At 46.8% G+C, this 9701-nt stretch overlaps 28 non-coding genes across 28 annotated transcripts; all 28 read right to left on the bottom strand.

Moving 5' to 3' along the window:
* Positions 1–40: 40 nt before the first annotated feature.
* LOC145145983 (5S ribosomal RNA) lies at positions 41–159 on the bottom strand. The gene has a single exon (XR_013726932.1). It is a non-coding gene; the product is annotated as a 5S ribosomal RNA (ribosomal RNA).
* Positions 160–387: 228 nt separating this feature from the next.
* Positions 388–506, bottom strand: LOC145149260 (5S ribosomal RNA). Its single transcript, XR_013730111.1, has one exon. It is a non-coding gene; the product is annotated as a 5S ribosomal RNA (ribosomal RNA).
* A 228-nt stretch (positions 507–734) lies between these two features.
* LOC145140472 (5S ribosomal RNA) lies at positions 735–853 on the bottom strand. The gene has a single exon (XR_013722180.1). It is a non-coding gene; the product is annotated as a 5S ribosomal RNA (ribosomal RNA).
* Positions 854–1080: 227 nt separating this feature from the next.
* LOC145147469 (5S ribosomal RNA) lies at positions 1081–1199 on the bottom strand. The gene has a single exon (XR_013728371.1). It is a non-coding gene; the product is annotated as a 5S ribosomal RNA (ribosomal RNA).
* Positions 1200–1427: 228 nt separating this feature from the next.
* LOC145145909 (5S ribosomal RNA) lies at positions 1428–1546 on the bottom strand. Its single transcript, XR_013726860.1, has one exon. It is a non-coding gene; the product is annotated as a 5S ribosomal RNA (ribosomal RNA).
* A 226-nt stretch (positions 1547–1772) lies between these two features.
* LOC145147490 (5S ribosomal RNA) lies at positions 1773–1891 on the bottom strand. The gene has a single exon (XR_013728392.1). It is a non-coding gene; the product is annotated as a 5S ribosomal RNA (ribosomal RNA).
* Positions 1892–2120: 229 nt separating this feature from the next.
* On the bottom strand, positions 2121–2239 carry LOC145148797 (5S ribosomal RNA). Its single transcript, XR_013729665.1, has one exon. It is a non-coding gene; the product is annotated as a 5S ribosomal RNA (ribosomal RNA).
* Positions 2240–2466: 227 nt separating this feature from the next.
* On the bottom strand, positions 2467–2585 carry LOC145150210 (5S ribosomal RNA). The gene has a single exon (XR_013731033.1). It is a non-coding gene; the product is annotated as a 5S ribosomal RNA (ribosomal RNA).
* Positions 2586–2815: 230 nt separating this feature from the next.
* Positions 2816–2934, bottom strand: LOC145147101 (5S ribosomal RNA). The gene has a single exon (XR_013728015.1). It is a non-coding gene; the product is annotated as a 5S ribosomal RNA (ribosomal RNA).
* A 229-nt stretch (positions 2935–3163) lies between these two features.
* LOC145150606 (5S ribosomal RNA) lies at positions 3164–3282 on the bottom strand. Its single transcript, XR_013731419.1, has one exon. It is a non-coding gene; the product is annotated as a 5S ribosomal RNA (ribosomal RNA).
* Positions 3283–3511: 229 nt separating this feature from the next.
* Positions 3512–3630, bottom strand: LOC145136728 (5S ribosomal RNA). Its single transcript, XR_013720694.1, has one exon. It is a non-coding gene; the product is annotated as a 5S ribosomal RNA (ribosomal RNA).
* A 227-nt stretch (positions 3631–3857) lies between these two features.
* LOC145146898 (5S ribosomal RNA) lies at positions 3858–3976 on the bottom strand. The gene has a single exon (XR_013727822.1). It is a non-coding gene; the product is annotated as a 5S ribosomal RNA (ribosomal RNA).
* Positions 3977–4204: 228 nt separating this feature from the next.
* Positions 4205–4323, bottom strand: LOC145146168 (5S ribosomal RNA). The gene has a single exon (XR_013727116.1). It is a non-coding gene; the product is annotated as a 5S ribosomal RNA (ribosomal RNA).
* A 226-nt stretch (positions 4324–4549) lies between these two features.
* LOC145147488 (5S ribosomal RNA) lies at positions 4550–4668 on the bottom strand. The gene has a single exon (XR_013728390.1). It is a non-coding gene; the product is annotated as a 5S ribosomal RNA (ribosomal RNA).
* A 228-nt stretch (positions 4669–4896) lies between these two features.
* Positions 4897–5015, bottom strand: LOC145149427 (5S ribosomal RNA). The gene has a single exon (XR_013730285.1). It is a non-coding gene; the product is annotated as a 5S ribosomal RNA (ribosomal RNA).
* A 227-nt stretch (positions 5016–5242) lies between these two features.
* On the bottom strand, positions 5243–5361 carry LOC145150209 (5S ribosomal RNA). Its single transcript, XR_013731032.1, has one exon. It is a non-coding gene; the product is annotated as a 5S ribosomal RNA (ribosomal RNA).
* Positions 5362–5591: 230 nt separating this feature from the next.
* LOC145147100 (5S ribosomal RNA) lies at positions 5592–5710 on the bottom strand. The gene has a single exon (XR_013728014.1). It is a non-coding gene; the product is annotated as a 5S ribosomal RNA (ribosomal RNA).
* Positions 5711–5940: 230 nt separating this feature from the next.
* On the bottom strand, positions 5941–6059 carry LOC145149259 (5S ribosomal RNA). Its single transcript, XR_013730110.1, has one exon. It is a non-coding gene; the product is annotated as a 5S ribosomal RNA (ribosomal RNA).
* A 229-nt stretch (positions 6060–6288) lies between these two features.
* LOC145136720 (5S ribosomal RNA) lies at positions 6289–6407 on the bottom strand. Its single transcript, XR_013720690.1, has one exon. It is a non-coding gene; the product is annotated as a 5S ribosomal RNA (ribosomal RNA).
* Positions 6408–6634: 227 nt separating this feature from the next.
* Positions 6635–6753, bottom strand: LOC145147468 (5S ribosomal RNA). The gene has a single exon (XR_013728370.1). It is a non-coding gene; the product is annotated as a 5S ribosomal RNA (ribosomal RNA).
* A 228-nt stretch (positions 6754–6981) lies between these two features.
* On the bottom strand, positions 6982–7100 carry LOC145145908 (5S ribosomal RNA). Its single transcript, XR_013726859.1, has one exon. It is a non-coding gene; the product is annotated as a 5S ribosomal RNA (ribosomal RNA).
* Positions 7101–7327: 227 nt separating this feature from the next.
* LOC145150112 (5S ribosomal RNA) lies at positions 7328–7446 on the bottom strand. Its single transcript, XR_013730939.1, has one exon. It is a non-coding gene; the product is annotated as a 5S ribosomal RNA (ribosomal RNA).
* Positions 7447–7676: 230 nt separating this feature from the next.
* Positions 7677–7795, bottom strand: LOC145146280 (5S ribosomal RNA). The gene has a single exon (XR_013727232.1). It is a non-coding gene; the product is annotated as a 5S ribosomal RNA (ribosomal RNA).
* Positions 7796–8022: 227 nt separating this feature from the next.
* On the bottom strand, positions 8023–8141 carry LOC145147487 (5S ribosomal RNA). The gene has a single exon (XR_013728389.1). It is a non-coding gene; the product is annotated as a 5S ribosomal RNA (ribosomal RNA).
* A 229-nt stretch (positions 8142–8370) lies between these two features.
* LOC145147201 (5S ribosomal RNA) lies at positions 8371–8489 on the bottom strand. Its single transcript, XR_013728112.1, has one exon. It is a non-coding gene; the product is annotated as a 5S ribosomal RNA (ribosomal RNA).
* Positions 8490–8717: 228 nt separating this feature from the next.
* On the bottom strand, positions 8718–8836 carry LOC145148968 (5S ribosomal RNA). Its single transcript, XR_013729830.1, has one exon. It is a non-coding gene; the product is annotated as a 5S ribosomal RNA (ribosomal RNA).
* Positions 8837–9063: 227 nt separating this feature from the next.
* Positions 9064–9181, bottom strand: LOC145148717 (5S ribosomal RNA). The gene has a single exon (XR_013729589.1). It is a non-coding gene; the product is annotated as a 5S ribosomal RNA (ribosomal RNA).
* A 229-nt stretch (positions 9182–9410) lies between these two features.
* LOC145148505 (5S ribosomal RNA) lies at positions 9411–9529 on the bottom strand. The gene has a single exon (XR_013729387.1). It is a non-coding gene; the product is annotated as a 5S ribosomal RNA (ribosomal RNA).
* Between the last annotated feature and the right edge of the window lie 172 nt (positions 9530–9701).

Below are 9701 nucleotides of genomic sequence, written 5' to 3'. Positions count from 1 at the left end.
ACGTAAAATCTAAAAAAACGCAAACGGGCAACGAAAAACGGGGGTGCAACACGAGGACTTCCCAGGGGGTCACCCATCCTAGTACTACTCTCACCCAAGCACGCTTCACATCGGAGTTCTGATGGGATCCGGTGCATTAGTGCTGGTATGATCGCACCCGAAATACTATCCATGCTTATTGCTTTTATGTCTTAAAAGACACAGAACCTCCTTTGTTTTCGTACGCGAGGCGTGGGACCCACGTGACCGATCGGCTCCGTTCCAAAAATACTAAAACCATGAACCTTGAAGCGGAGGCCACGCGAGCATAGAAATAGCAAGAAAGAAAAAAAACAAAAAAAAAATCGCACGTAAAATCTAAAAAAACGCAAACGGGCAACGAAAAAGGAGGTGCAACACGAGGACTTCCCAGGGGGTCACCCATCCTAGTACTACTCTCGCCCAAGCACGCTTCACAGGGGAGTTCTGATGGGATCCGGTGCATTAGTGCTGGTATGATCGCACCCGAAATACTATCCATGCTTATTGCTTTTATGTCTTAAAAGACGCAGAACCTCCTTTGTTTTCGTACACGAGGCGTGGGACCCACGTGACCGATCGGCTCCGTTCCAAAAATACAAAAACCATGAACCATGAAACGGAGGCCACCCGAGCATAGAAATAGCAAGAAAGAAAAAAAACTAAAAAAAACCGCACGTAAAATCTAAAAAAACGCAAACGGGCAACGAAAAACGGGGGTGCAACACGAGGACTTCCCAGGGGGTCACCCATCCAAGTACTACTCTCGCCCAAGCACGCTTCACATCGGAGTTCTGATGGGATCCGGTGCATTAGTGCTGGTATGATCGCACCCGAAATACTATCCATGCTTATTGCTTTTATGTCTTAAAAGACACAGAACCTCCTTTGTTTTCGTACGCGAGGCGTGGGACCCACGTGACCGATCGGCTCCGTTCCAAGAGTACGAAAAGCATCAACCATGAAGCGGAGGCCACCCGAGCATAGAAATAGCAAGAAAGAAAAAAAAACAAAAAAAACCGCACGTAAAATCTAAAAAAACGCAAACGGGCAACGAAAAAGGAGGTGCAACACAAGGACTTCCCAGGGGGTCACCCATCCTACTACTACTCTCGCCCAAGCACGCTTAACTGCGGAGTTCTGATGGGATCCAGTGCATTAGTGCTGGTATGATCGCACCCAAAATACTATCCATGCTTATTGTTTTTATGTCTTAAAAGACGCAGAACCTCCTTTGTTTTCATACGCGAGGCGTAGGACCCACGTGACCGATCGGCTTCGTTCCAAAAATACGAAAACCATGAACCATGAAACGGAGGCCACCCGAGCATAGAAATAGCAGGAAAGAAAAAAAAACAAAAAAAAACCGCACGTAAAATCTAAAAAAACGCAAACGGGCAACGAAAAAGGAGGTGCAACACAAGGACTTCCCAGGGGGTCACCCATCCTAGTACTACTCTCGCCCAAGCACGCTTAACTGCGGAGTTCTTACGGGATCCGGTGCATTAGTGCTGGTATGATCGCACCCAAAATATTATCCATGCTTATTGCTTTTATGTCTTAAAAGACGCAGAACCTCCTTTGTTTTCGTACGCGAGGCGTGGGACCCACGTGACCGATCGGCTCCGTTACAAAAATACGAAAACCATGAACCATGAAGCGGAGGCCACCCGAGCATAGAAATAGCAAGAAAGAAAAAAAAACAAAAAAAACCGCATGTACAATAAAAAAACGCAAACGGGCAACGAAAAAGGGGGGTGCAACACGAGGACTTCCCAGGGGGTCACCCATCCTAGTACTACTCTCGCCGAAACACGCTTAACTGCGGAGTTCTGATGGGATCCGGTGCATTAGTGCTGGTATGATCGCACCCGAAATACTATCCATTCTTATTACTTTTATGTCTTAAAAGACGCAGAACTTCCTTTGTTTTCGTACGCGAGGCGTGGAACCCACGTGACCGATCGGCTCCATTTCAAAAATACGAAAACTATCACCCGTGAAGCGGAGGCCACCCGAGCATAGAAATAGCAAGAAAGAAAAAAAACCAAAAAAAAACTGCACGTAAAATCTAAAAAAACGCAAACGGGCAACGAAAAAGGGGGGTGCGACACGAGGACCTCCCAGGGGGTCACCCATCCTAGTAATACTCTCGCCCAAGCACGCTTAACTGCGGAGTTCTGATGGGATCCGATGCATTAGTGCTGGTATGATCGCACCTGAAATACTATTCATGCTTATTGCTTTTATATCTTAAAAGACGCAGAACCTCCTTTGTTTTCGTACGCGAGGCGTGGAACCCACGTGACCGATCGGCTCTGTTCCAAAAATACGAAAACCATCAACCATGAAGCGGAGGCCACCCGAGCATAGAAATAGCAAGAAAGAAAAAAAACAAAAAGAAATCGCACGTAAAATCTAAAAAAACGCAAACGGGCAACGAAAAAGGAGGTACAACACGAGGACTTCCCAGGGGGTCACCCATCCTAGTACTACTCTCGCCCAAGCACGCTTCACAGGGGAGTTCTGATGGGATCCGGTGCATTAGTGCTGGTATGATCGCACCCGAAATACTATCCATGCTTATTGCTTTTATGTCTTAAAAGACACAGAACCTCCTTTGTTTTCATACGCGAGGCGTGGGACCCACGTGACCGATCGGCTCCGTTCCAAAAATACAAAAACCATGAAACATGAAACGGAGGCCACCCGAGCATAGAAATAGCAAGAAAGAAAAAAAAACTAAAAAAAAACCGCACGTAAAATCTAAAAAAACGCAAACGGGCAACGAAAAACGGGGGTGCAACACGACGACTTCCCAGGGGGTCACCCATCCTAGTACTACTCTCGCCCAAGCACGCTTCACATCGGAGTTCTGATGGGATCCGGTGCATTAGTGCTGGTATGATCGCACCCGAAATACTATCCATGCTTATTGCTTTTATGTCTTAAAAGACACAGAACCTCCTTTGTTTTCGTACGCGAGGCGTGGGACCCACGTGACCGATCGGCTCCGTTCCAAAAATACGAAAACCATGAACCTTGAAGCGGAGGCCACGCGAGCATAGAAATAGCAAGAAAGAAAAAAAAACAAAAAAAAAATCGCACGTAAAATCTAAAAAAACGCAAACGGGCAACGAAAAAGGAGGTGCAACACGAGGACTTCCCAGGGGGTCACCCATCCTAGTACTACTCTCGCCAAAGCACGCTTCACAGGGGAGTTCTGATGGGATCCGGTGCATTAGTGCTGGTATGATCGCACCCGAAATACTATCCATGCTTATTGCTTTTATGTCTTAAAAGACGCAGAACCTCCTTTGTTTTCGTACGCGAGGCGTGGGACCCACGTGACCGATCGGCTCCGTTCCAAAAATACAAAAACCATGAACCATGAAACGGAGGCCACCCGAGCATAGAAATAGCAAGAAAGAAAAAAAACTAAAAAAAAACCGCACGTAAAATCCAAAAAAACGCAAACGGGCAACGAAAAACGGGGGTGCAACACGAGGACTTCCCAGGGGGTCACCCATCCTAGTACTACTCTCGCCCAAGCACGCTTCACATCGGAGTTCTGATGGGATCCGGTGCATTAGTGCTGGTATGATCGCACCCGAAATACTATCCATGCTTATTGCTTTTATGTCTTAAAAGACACAGAACCTCCTTTGTTTTCGTACGCGAGGCGTGGGACCCACGTGACCGATCGGCTCCGTTCCAAGAGTACGAAAAGCATCAACCATGAAGCGGAGGCCACCCGAGCATAGAAATAGCAAGAAAGAAAAAAAAACAAAAAAAACCGCACGTAAAATCTAAAAAAACGCAAACGGGCAACGAAAAAGGAGGTGCAACACAAGGACTTCCCAGGGGGTCACCCATCCTACTACTACTCTCGCCCAAGCACGCTTAACTGTGGAGTTCTGATGGGATCCAGTGCATTAGTGCTGGTATGATCGCACCCAAAATACTATCCATGCTTATTGTTTTTATGTCTTAAAAGACGCAGAACCTCCTTTGTTTTCGTACGCGAGGCGTAGGACCCACGTGACCGATCGGCTCCGTTCCAAAAATACGAAAACCATGAACCATGAAACGGAGGCCACCCGAGCATAGAAATAGCAGGAAAGAAAAAAAAACAAAAAAAAACCGCACGTAAAATCTAAAAAAACGCAAACGGGCAACGAAAAAGGAGGTGCAACACAAGGACTTCCCAGGGGGTCACCCATCCTAGTACTACTCTCGCCCAAGCACGCTTAACTGCGGAGTTCTTACGGGATCCGGTGCATTAGTGCCGGTATGATCGCACCCAAAATATTATCCATGCTTATTGCTTTTATGTCTTAAAAGACGCAGAACCTCCTTTGTTTTCGTACGCGAGGCGTGGGACCCACGTGACCGATCGGCTCCGTTACAAAAATACGAAAACCATGAACCATGAAGCGGAGGCCACCCGAGCATAGAAATAGCAAGAAAGAAAAAAAAACAAAAAAAACCGCATGTACAATAAAAAAACGCAAACGGGCAACGAAAAAGGGGGGTGCAACACGAGGACTTCCCAGGGGGTCACCCATCCTAGTACTACTCTCGCCGAAACACGCTTAACTGCGGAGTTCTGATGGGATCCGGTGCATTAGTGCTGGTATGATCGCACCCGAAATACTATCCATTCTTATTACTTTTATGTCTTAAAAGACGCAGAACTTCCTTTTTTTCGTACGCGAGGCGTGGAACCCACGTGACCGATCGGCTCCATTTCAAAAATACGAAAACTATCACCCGTGAAGCGGAGGCCACCCGAGCATAGAAATAGCAAGAAAGAAAAAAAACCAAAAAAAAACTGCACGTAAAATCTAAAAAAACGCAAACGGGCAACGAAAAAGGGGGGTGCGACACGAGGACCTCCCAGGGGGTCACCCATTCTAGTAATACTCTCGCCCAAGCACGCTTAACTGCGGAGTTCTGATGGGATCCGATGCATTAGTGCTGGTATGATCGCACCTGAAATACTATTCATGCTTATTGCTTTTATATCTTAAAAGACGCAGAACCTCCTTTGTTTTCGTACGCGAGGCGTGGAACCCACGTGACCGATCGGCTCTGTTCCAAAAATACGAAAACCATCAACCATGAAGCGGAGGCCACCCGAGCATAGAAATAGCAAGAAAGAAAAAAAACAAAAAAAAATCGCACGTAAAATCTAATAAAACGCAAACGGGCAACGAAAAAGGAGGTACAACACGAGGACTTCCCAGGGGGTCACCCATCCTAGTACTACTCTCGCCCAAGCACGCTTCACAGGGGAGTTCTGATGGGATCCGGTGCATTAGTGCTGGTATGATCGCACCCGAAATACTATCCATGCTTATTGCTTTTATGTCTTAAAAGACGCAGAACCTCCTTTGTTTTCGTACGCGAGGCGTGGGACCCACGTGACCGATCGGCTCCGTTCCAAAAATACAAAAACCATGAAACATGAAACGGAGGCCACCCGAGCATAGAAATAGCAAGAAAGAAAAAAAAACTAAAAAAAAACCGCACGTAAAATCTAAAAAAACGCAAACGGGCAACGAAAAACGGGGGTGCAACACGACGACTTCCCAGGGGGTCACCCATCCTAGTACTACTCTCGCCCAAGCACGCTTCACATCGGAGTTCTGATGGGATCCGGTGCATTAGTGCTGGTATGATCGCACCCGAAATACTATCCATGCTTATTGCTTTTATGTCTTAAAAGACACAGAACCTCCTTTGTTTTCGTACGCGAGGCGTGGGACCCACGTGACCGATCGGCTTCGTTCCAAAAATACGAAAACCATGAACCTTCAAGCGGAGGCCACGCGAGCATAGAAATAGCAAGAAAGAAAAAAAAACAAAAAAAAAATCGCACGTAAAATCTAAAAAAAAGGCAAACGGGCAACGAAAAAGGAGGTGCAACACGAGGACTTCCCAGGGGGTCACCCATCCTAGTACTACTCTCGCCCAAGCACGCTTCACAGGGGAGTTCTGATGGGATCCGGTGCATTAGTGCTGGTATGATCGCACCCGAAATACTATCCATGCTTATTGCTTTTATGTCTTAAAAGACGCAGAACCTCCTTTGTTTTCGTACGCGAGGCGTGGGACCCACGTGACCGATCGGCTCCGTTCCAAAAATAGAAAAACCATGAACCATGAAACGGAGGCCACCCGAGCATAGAAATAGCAAGAAAGAAAAAAAACTAAAAAAAAACCGCACGTAAAATCTAAAAAAACGCAAACGGGCAACGAAAAACGGGGGTGCAACACGAGGACTTCCCAGGGGGTCACCCATCCTAGTACTACTCTCGCCCAAGCACGCTTCACATCGGAGTTCTGATGGGATCCGGTGCATTAGTGCTGGTATGATCGCACCCGAAATACTATCCATGCCTATTGCTTTTATGTCTTAAAAGACACAGAACCTCCTTTGTTTTCGTACGCGAGGCGTGGGACCCACGTGACCGATCGGCTCCGTTCCAAAAGTACGAAAAGCATCAACAATGAAGCGGAGGCCACCCGAGCATAGAAATAGCAAGAAAGAAAAAAAAACAAAAAAAACCGCACGTAAAATCTAAAAAAACGCAAACGGGCAACGAAAAAGGAGGTGCAACACAAGGACTTCCCAGGGGGTCACCCATCCTACTACTACTCTCGCCCAAGCACGCTTAACTGCGGAGTTCTGATGGGATCCAGTGCATTAGTGCTGGTATGATCGCACCCAAAATACTATCCATGCTTATTGTTTTTATGTCTTAAAAGACGCAGAACCTCCTTTGTTTTCGTACGCGAGGCGTAGGACCCACGTGACCGATCGGCTCCGTTCCCAAAATACGAAAACCATGAACCATGAAACGGAGGCCACCCGAGCATAGAAATAGCAGGAAAGAAAAAAAAACAAAAAAAAACCGCACGTAAAATCTAAAAAAACGCAAACGGGCAACGAAAATGGAGGTGCAACACAAGGACTTCCCAGGGGGTCACCCATCCTAGTACTACTCTCGCCCAAGCACGCTTAACTGCGGAGTTCTTACGGGATCCGGTGCATTAGTGCTGGTATGATCGCACCCAAAATATTATCCATGCTTATTGCTTTTATGTCTTAAAAGACGCAGAACCTCCTTTGTTTTCGTACGCGAGACGTGGGACCCACGTGACCGATCGGCTCCGTTACAAAAATACGAAAACCATGAACCATGAAGCGGAGGCCACGCGAGAATAGAAATAGCAAGAAAGAAAAAAAAAACAAAAAAAACCGCATGTACAATAAAAAAACGCAAACGGGCAACGAAAAAGGGGGGTGCAACACGAGGACTTCCCAGGGGGTCACCCATCCTAGTACTACTCTTGCCGAAACACGCTTAACTGCGGAGTTCTGATGGGATCCGGTGCATTAGTGCTGGTATGATCGCAACCGAAATACTATCCATTCTTATTACTTTTATGTCTTAAAAGACGCAGAACTTCCTTTGTTTTCGTACGCGAGGCGTGGAACCCACGTGACCGATCGGCTCCATTCCAAAAATACGAAAACTATCACCCGTGAAGCGGAGGCCACCCGAGCATAGAAATAGCAAGAAAGAAAAAAAACCAAAAAAAAAACTGCACGTAAAATCTAAAAAAACGCAAACGGGCAACGAAAAAGGGGGGTGCGACACGAGGACCTCCCAGGGGGTCACCCATCCTAGTAATACTCTCGCCCAAGCACGCTTAACTGCGGAGTTCTTATGGGATCCGGTGCATTAGTGCTGGTATGATCGCACCCAAAATATTATCCATGCTTATTGCTTTTATGTCTTAAAAGACGCAGAACCTCCTTTGTTTTCGTACGCGAGGCGTGGGACCCACGTGACCGATCGGCTCCGTTACAAAAATACGAAAACCATGAACCATGAAGCGGAGGCCACCCGAGCATAGAAATAGCAAGAAAGAAAAAAAAAACAAAAAAAACCGCATGTACAATAAAAAAACGCAAACGGGCAACGAAAAAGGGGGGTGCAACACGAGGACTTCCCAGGGGGTCACCCATCCTAGTACTACTCTCGCCGAAACACGCTTAACTGCGGAGTTCTGATGGGATCCGGTGCATTAGTGCTGGTATGATCGCACCCGAAATACTATCCATTCTTATTACTTTTATGTCTTAAAAGACGCAGAACTTCCTTTGTTTTCGTACGCGAGGCGTGGAACCCACGTGACCGATCGGCTCCATTCCAAAAATACGAAAACTATCACCCGTGAAGCGGAGGCCACCCGAGCATAGAAATAGCAAGAAAGAAAAAAAACCAAAAAAAAACTGCACGTAAAATCTAAAAAAACGCAAACGGGCAACGAAAAAGGGGGGTGCGACACGAGGACCTCCCAGGGGGTCACCCATCCTAGTAATACTCTCGCCCAAGCACGCTTAACTGCGGAGTTCTGATGGGATCCGATGCATTAGTGCTGGTATGATCGCACCCGAAATACTATTCATGCTTATTGCTTTTATATCTTAAAAGACGCAGAACCTCCTTTGTTTTCGTACGCGAGGCGTGGAACCCACGTGACCGATCGGCTCTGTTCCAAAAATACGAAAACCATCAACCATGAAGCGGAGGCCACCCGAGCATAGAAATAGCAAGAAAGAAAAAAAACAAAAAAAAACCGCACGTAAAATCTAAAAAAACGCAAACGGGCAACGGAAAAGGGGGGTGCAACACAAGGACTTCCCAGGGGGTCACCCATCCTAGTACTACTCTAGCCCAAGCACGCTTAACTGCGGAGTTCTGATGGGATCCAGTGAATTAGTGCTGGTATGATCGCACCGAAAATACTATCCATGCTTATTGCTTTTATGTCTTAAAAGACGCAGAACCTCCTTTGTTTTCGTACGCGAGGCGTGAGACCCACGTGACCGATCGGCTCCGTTCCAAAAATACGAAAACCATCAACCATGAAGCGGAGGCCACCCGAGCATAGAAATCGCAAGAAAGAAAAAAAAACAAAAAAAATCGCACGTAAAATCTAAAAAAACGCAAACGGGCAACGAAAAGGGGGGTGCAACACGAGGACTTCCCGGGGGTCACCCATCCTAGTACTACTCTCGCCCAAGCACACTTAACTGCGGAGTTCTGATGGGATCCGGTGCATTAGTCCTGGTATGATCGCACCCGATATAACTATCCATGCTTACTGCTTTTATGTCTTAAAAGACGCAGAATCTCCTTTGTTTTCGTACGCGAGGCGTGGGACCCACGTAACCGATCAGCTCCGTTCCAAAAATACGAAAACCATGAACCAAGAAGCGGAGGCCACGCGAGCATAGAAATAGCAAGAAAGAAAAAAAAACAAAAAAAACCACACGTAAAATCTAAAAAAACGCAAACGGGCAACGAAAAGGGGGGGTGCAACACGACAACTTCCCAGAGGGTCACCCATCCTAGTACTACTCTCGCCCAAGCACGCTTCACAGCGGAGTTCTGATGGGATCCGGTGCATTAGTGCTGGTATGATCGCACCCGAAATACTATCCATGCTTATTGCTTTTATGTCTTAAAAGACGCAGAACCTGCTTTGTTTTCGTACACGAGGCGTGGGACACACTTGACCGATCGGCTCCGTTCCAAAAATACGAAAAGCATCAACCATGAAGCGGAGGCCACCCGAGCATAGAAAAAGCAAGAAAGAAAAAA

This window comes from Lactuca virosa, chromosome 1 (genome assembly GCF_052849685.1).
Source record: "Lactuca virosa cultivar CGN04683 chromosome 1, Lactuca_virosa_CGN04683_v6, whole genome shotgun sequence".
Taxonomy (NCBI): domain Eukaryota; kingdom Viridiplantae; phylum Streptophyta; class Magnoliopsida; order Asterales; family Asteraceae; genus Lactuca; species Lactuca virosa.
The sequence above is the reverse complement of the archived record's forward strand: the minus strand, read 5'-3'. Positions and strand labels throughout refer to the sequence as shown.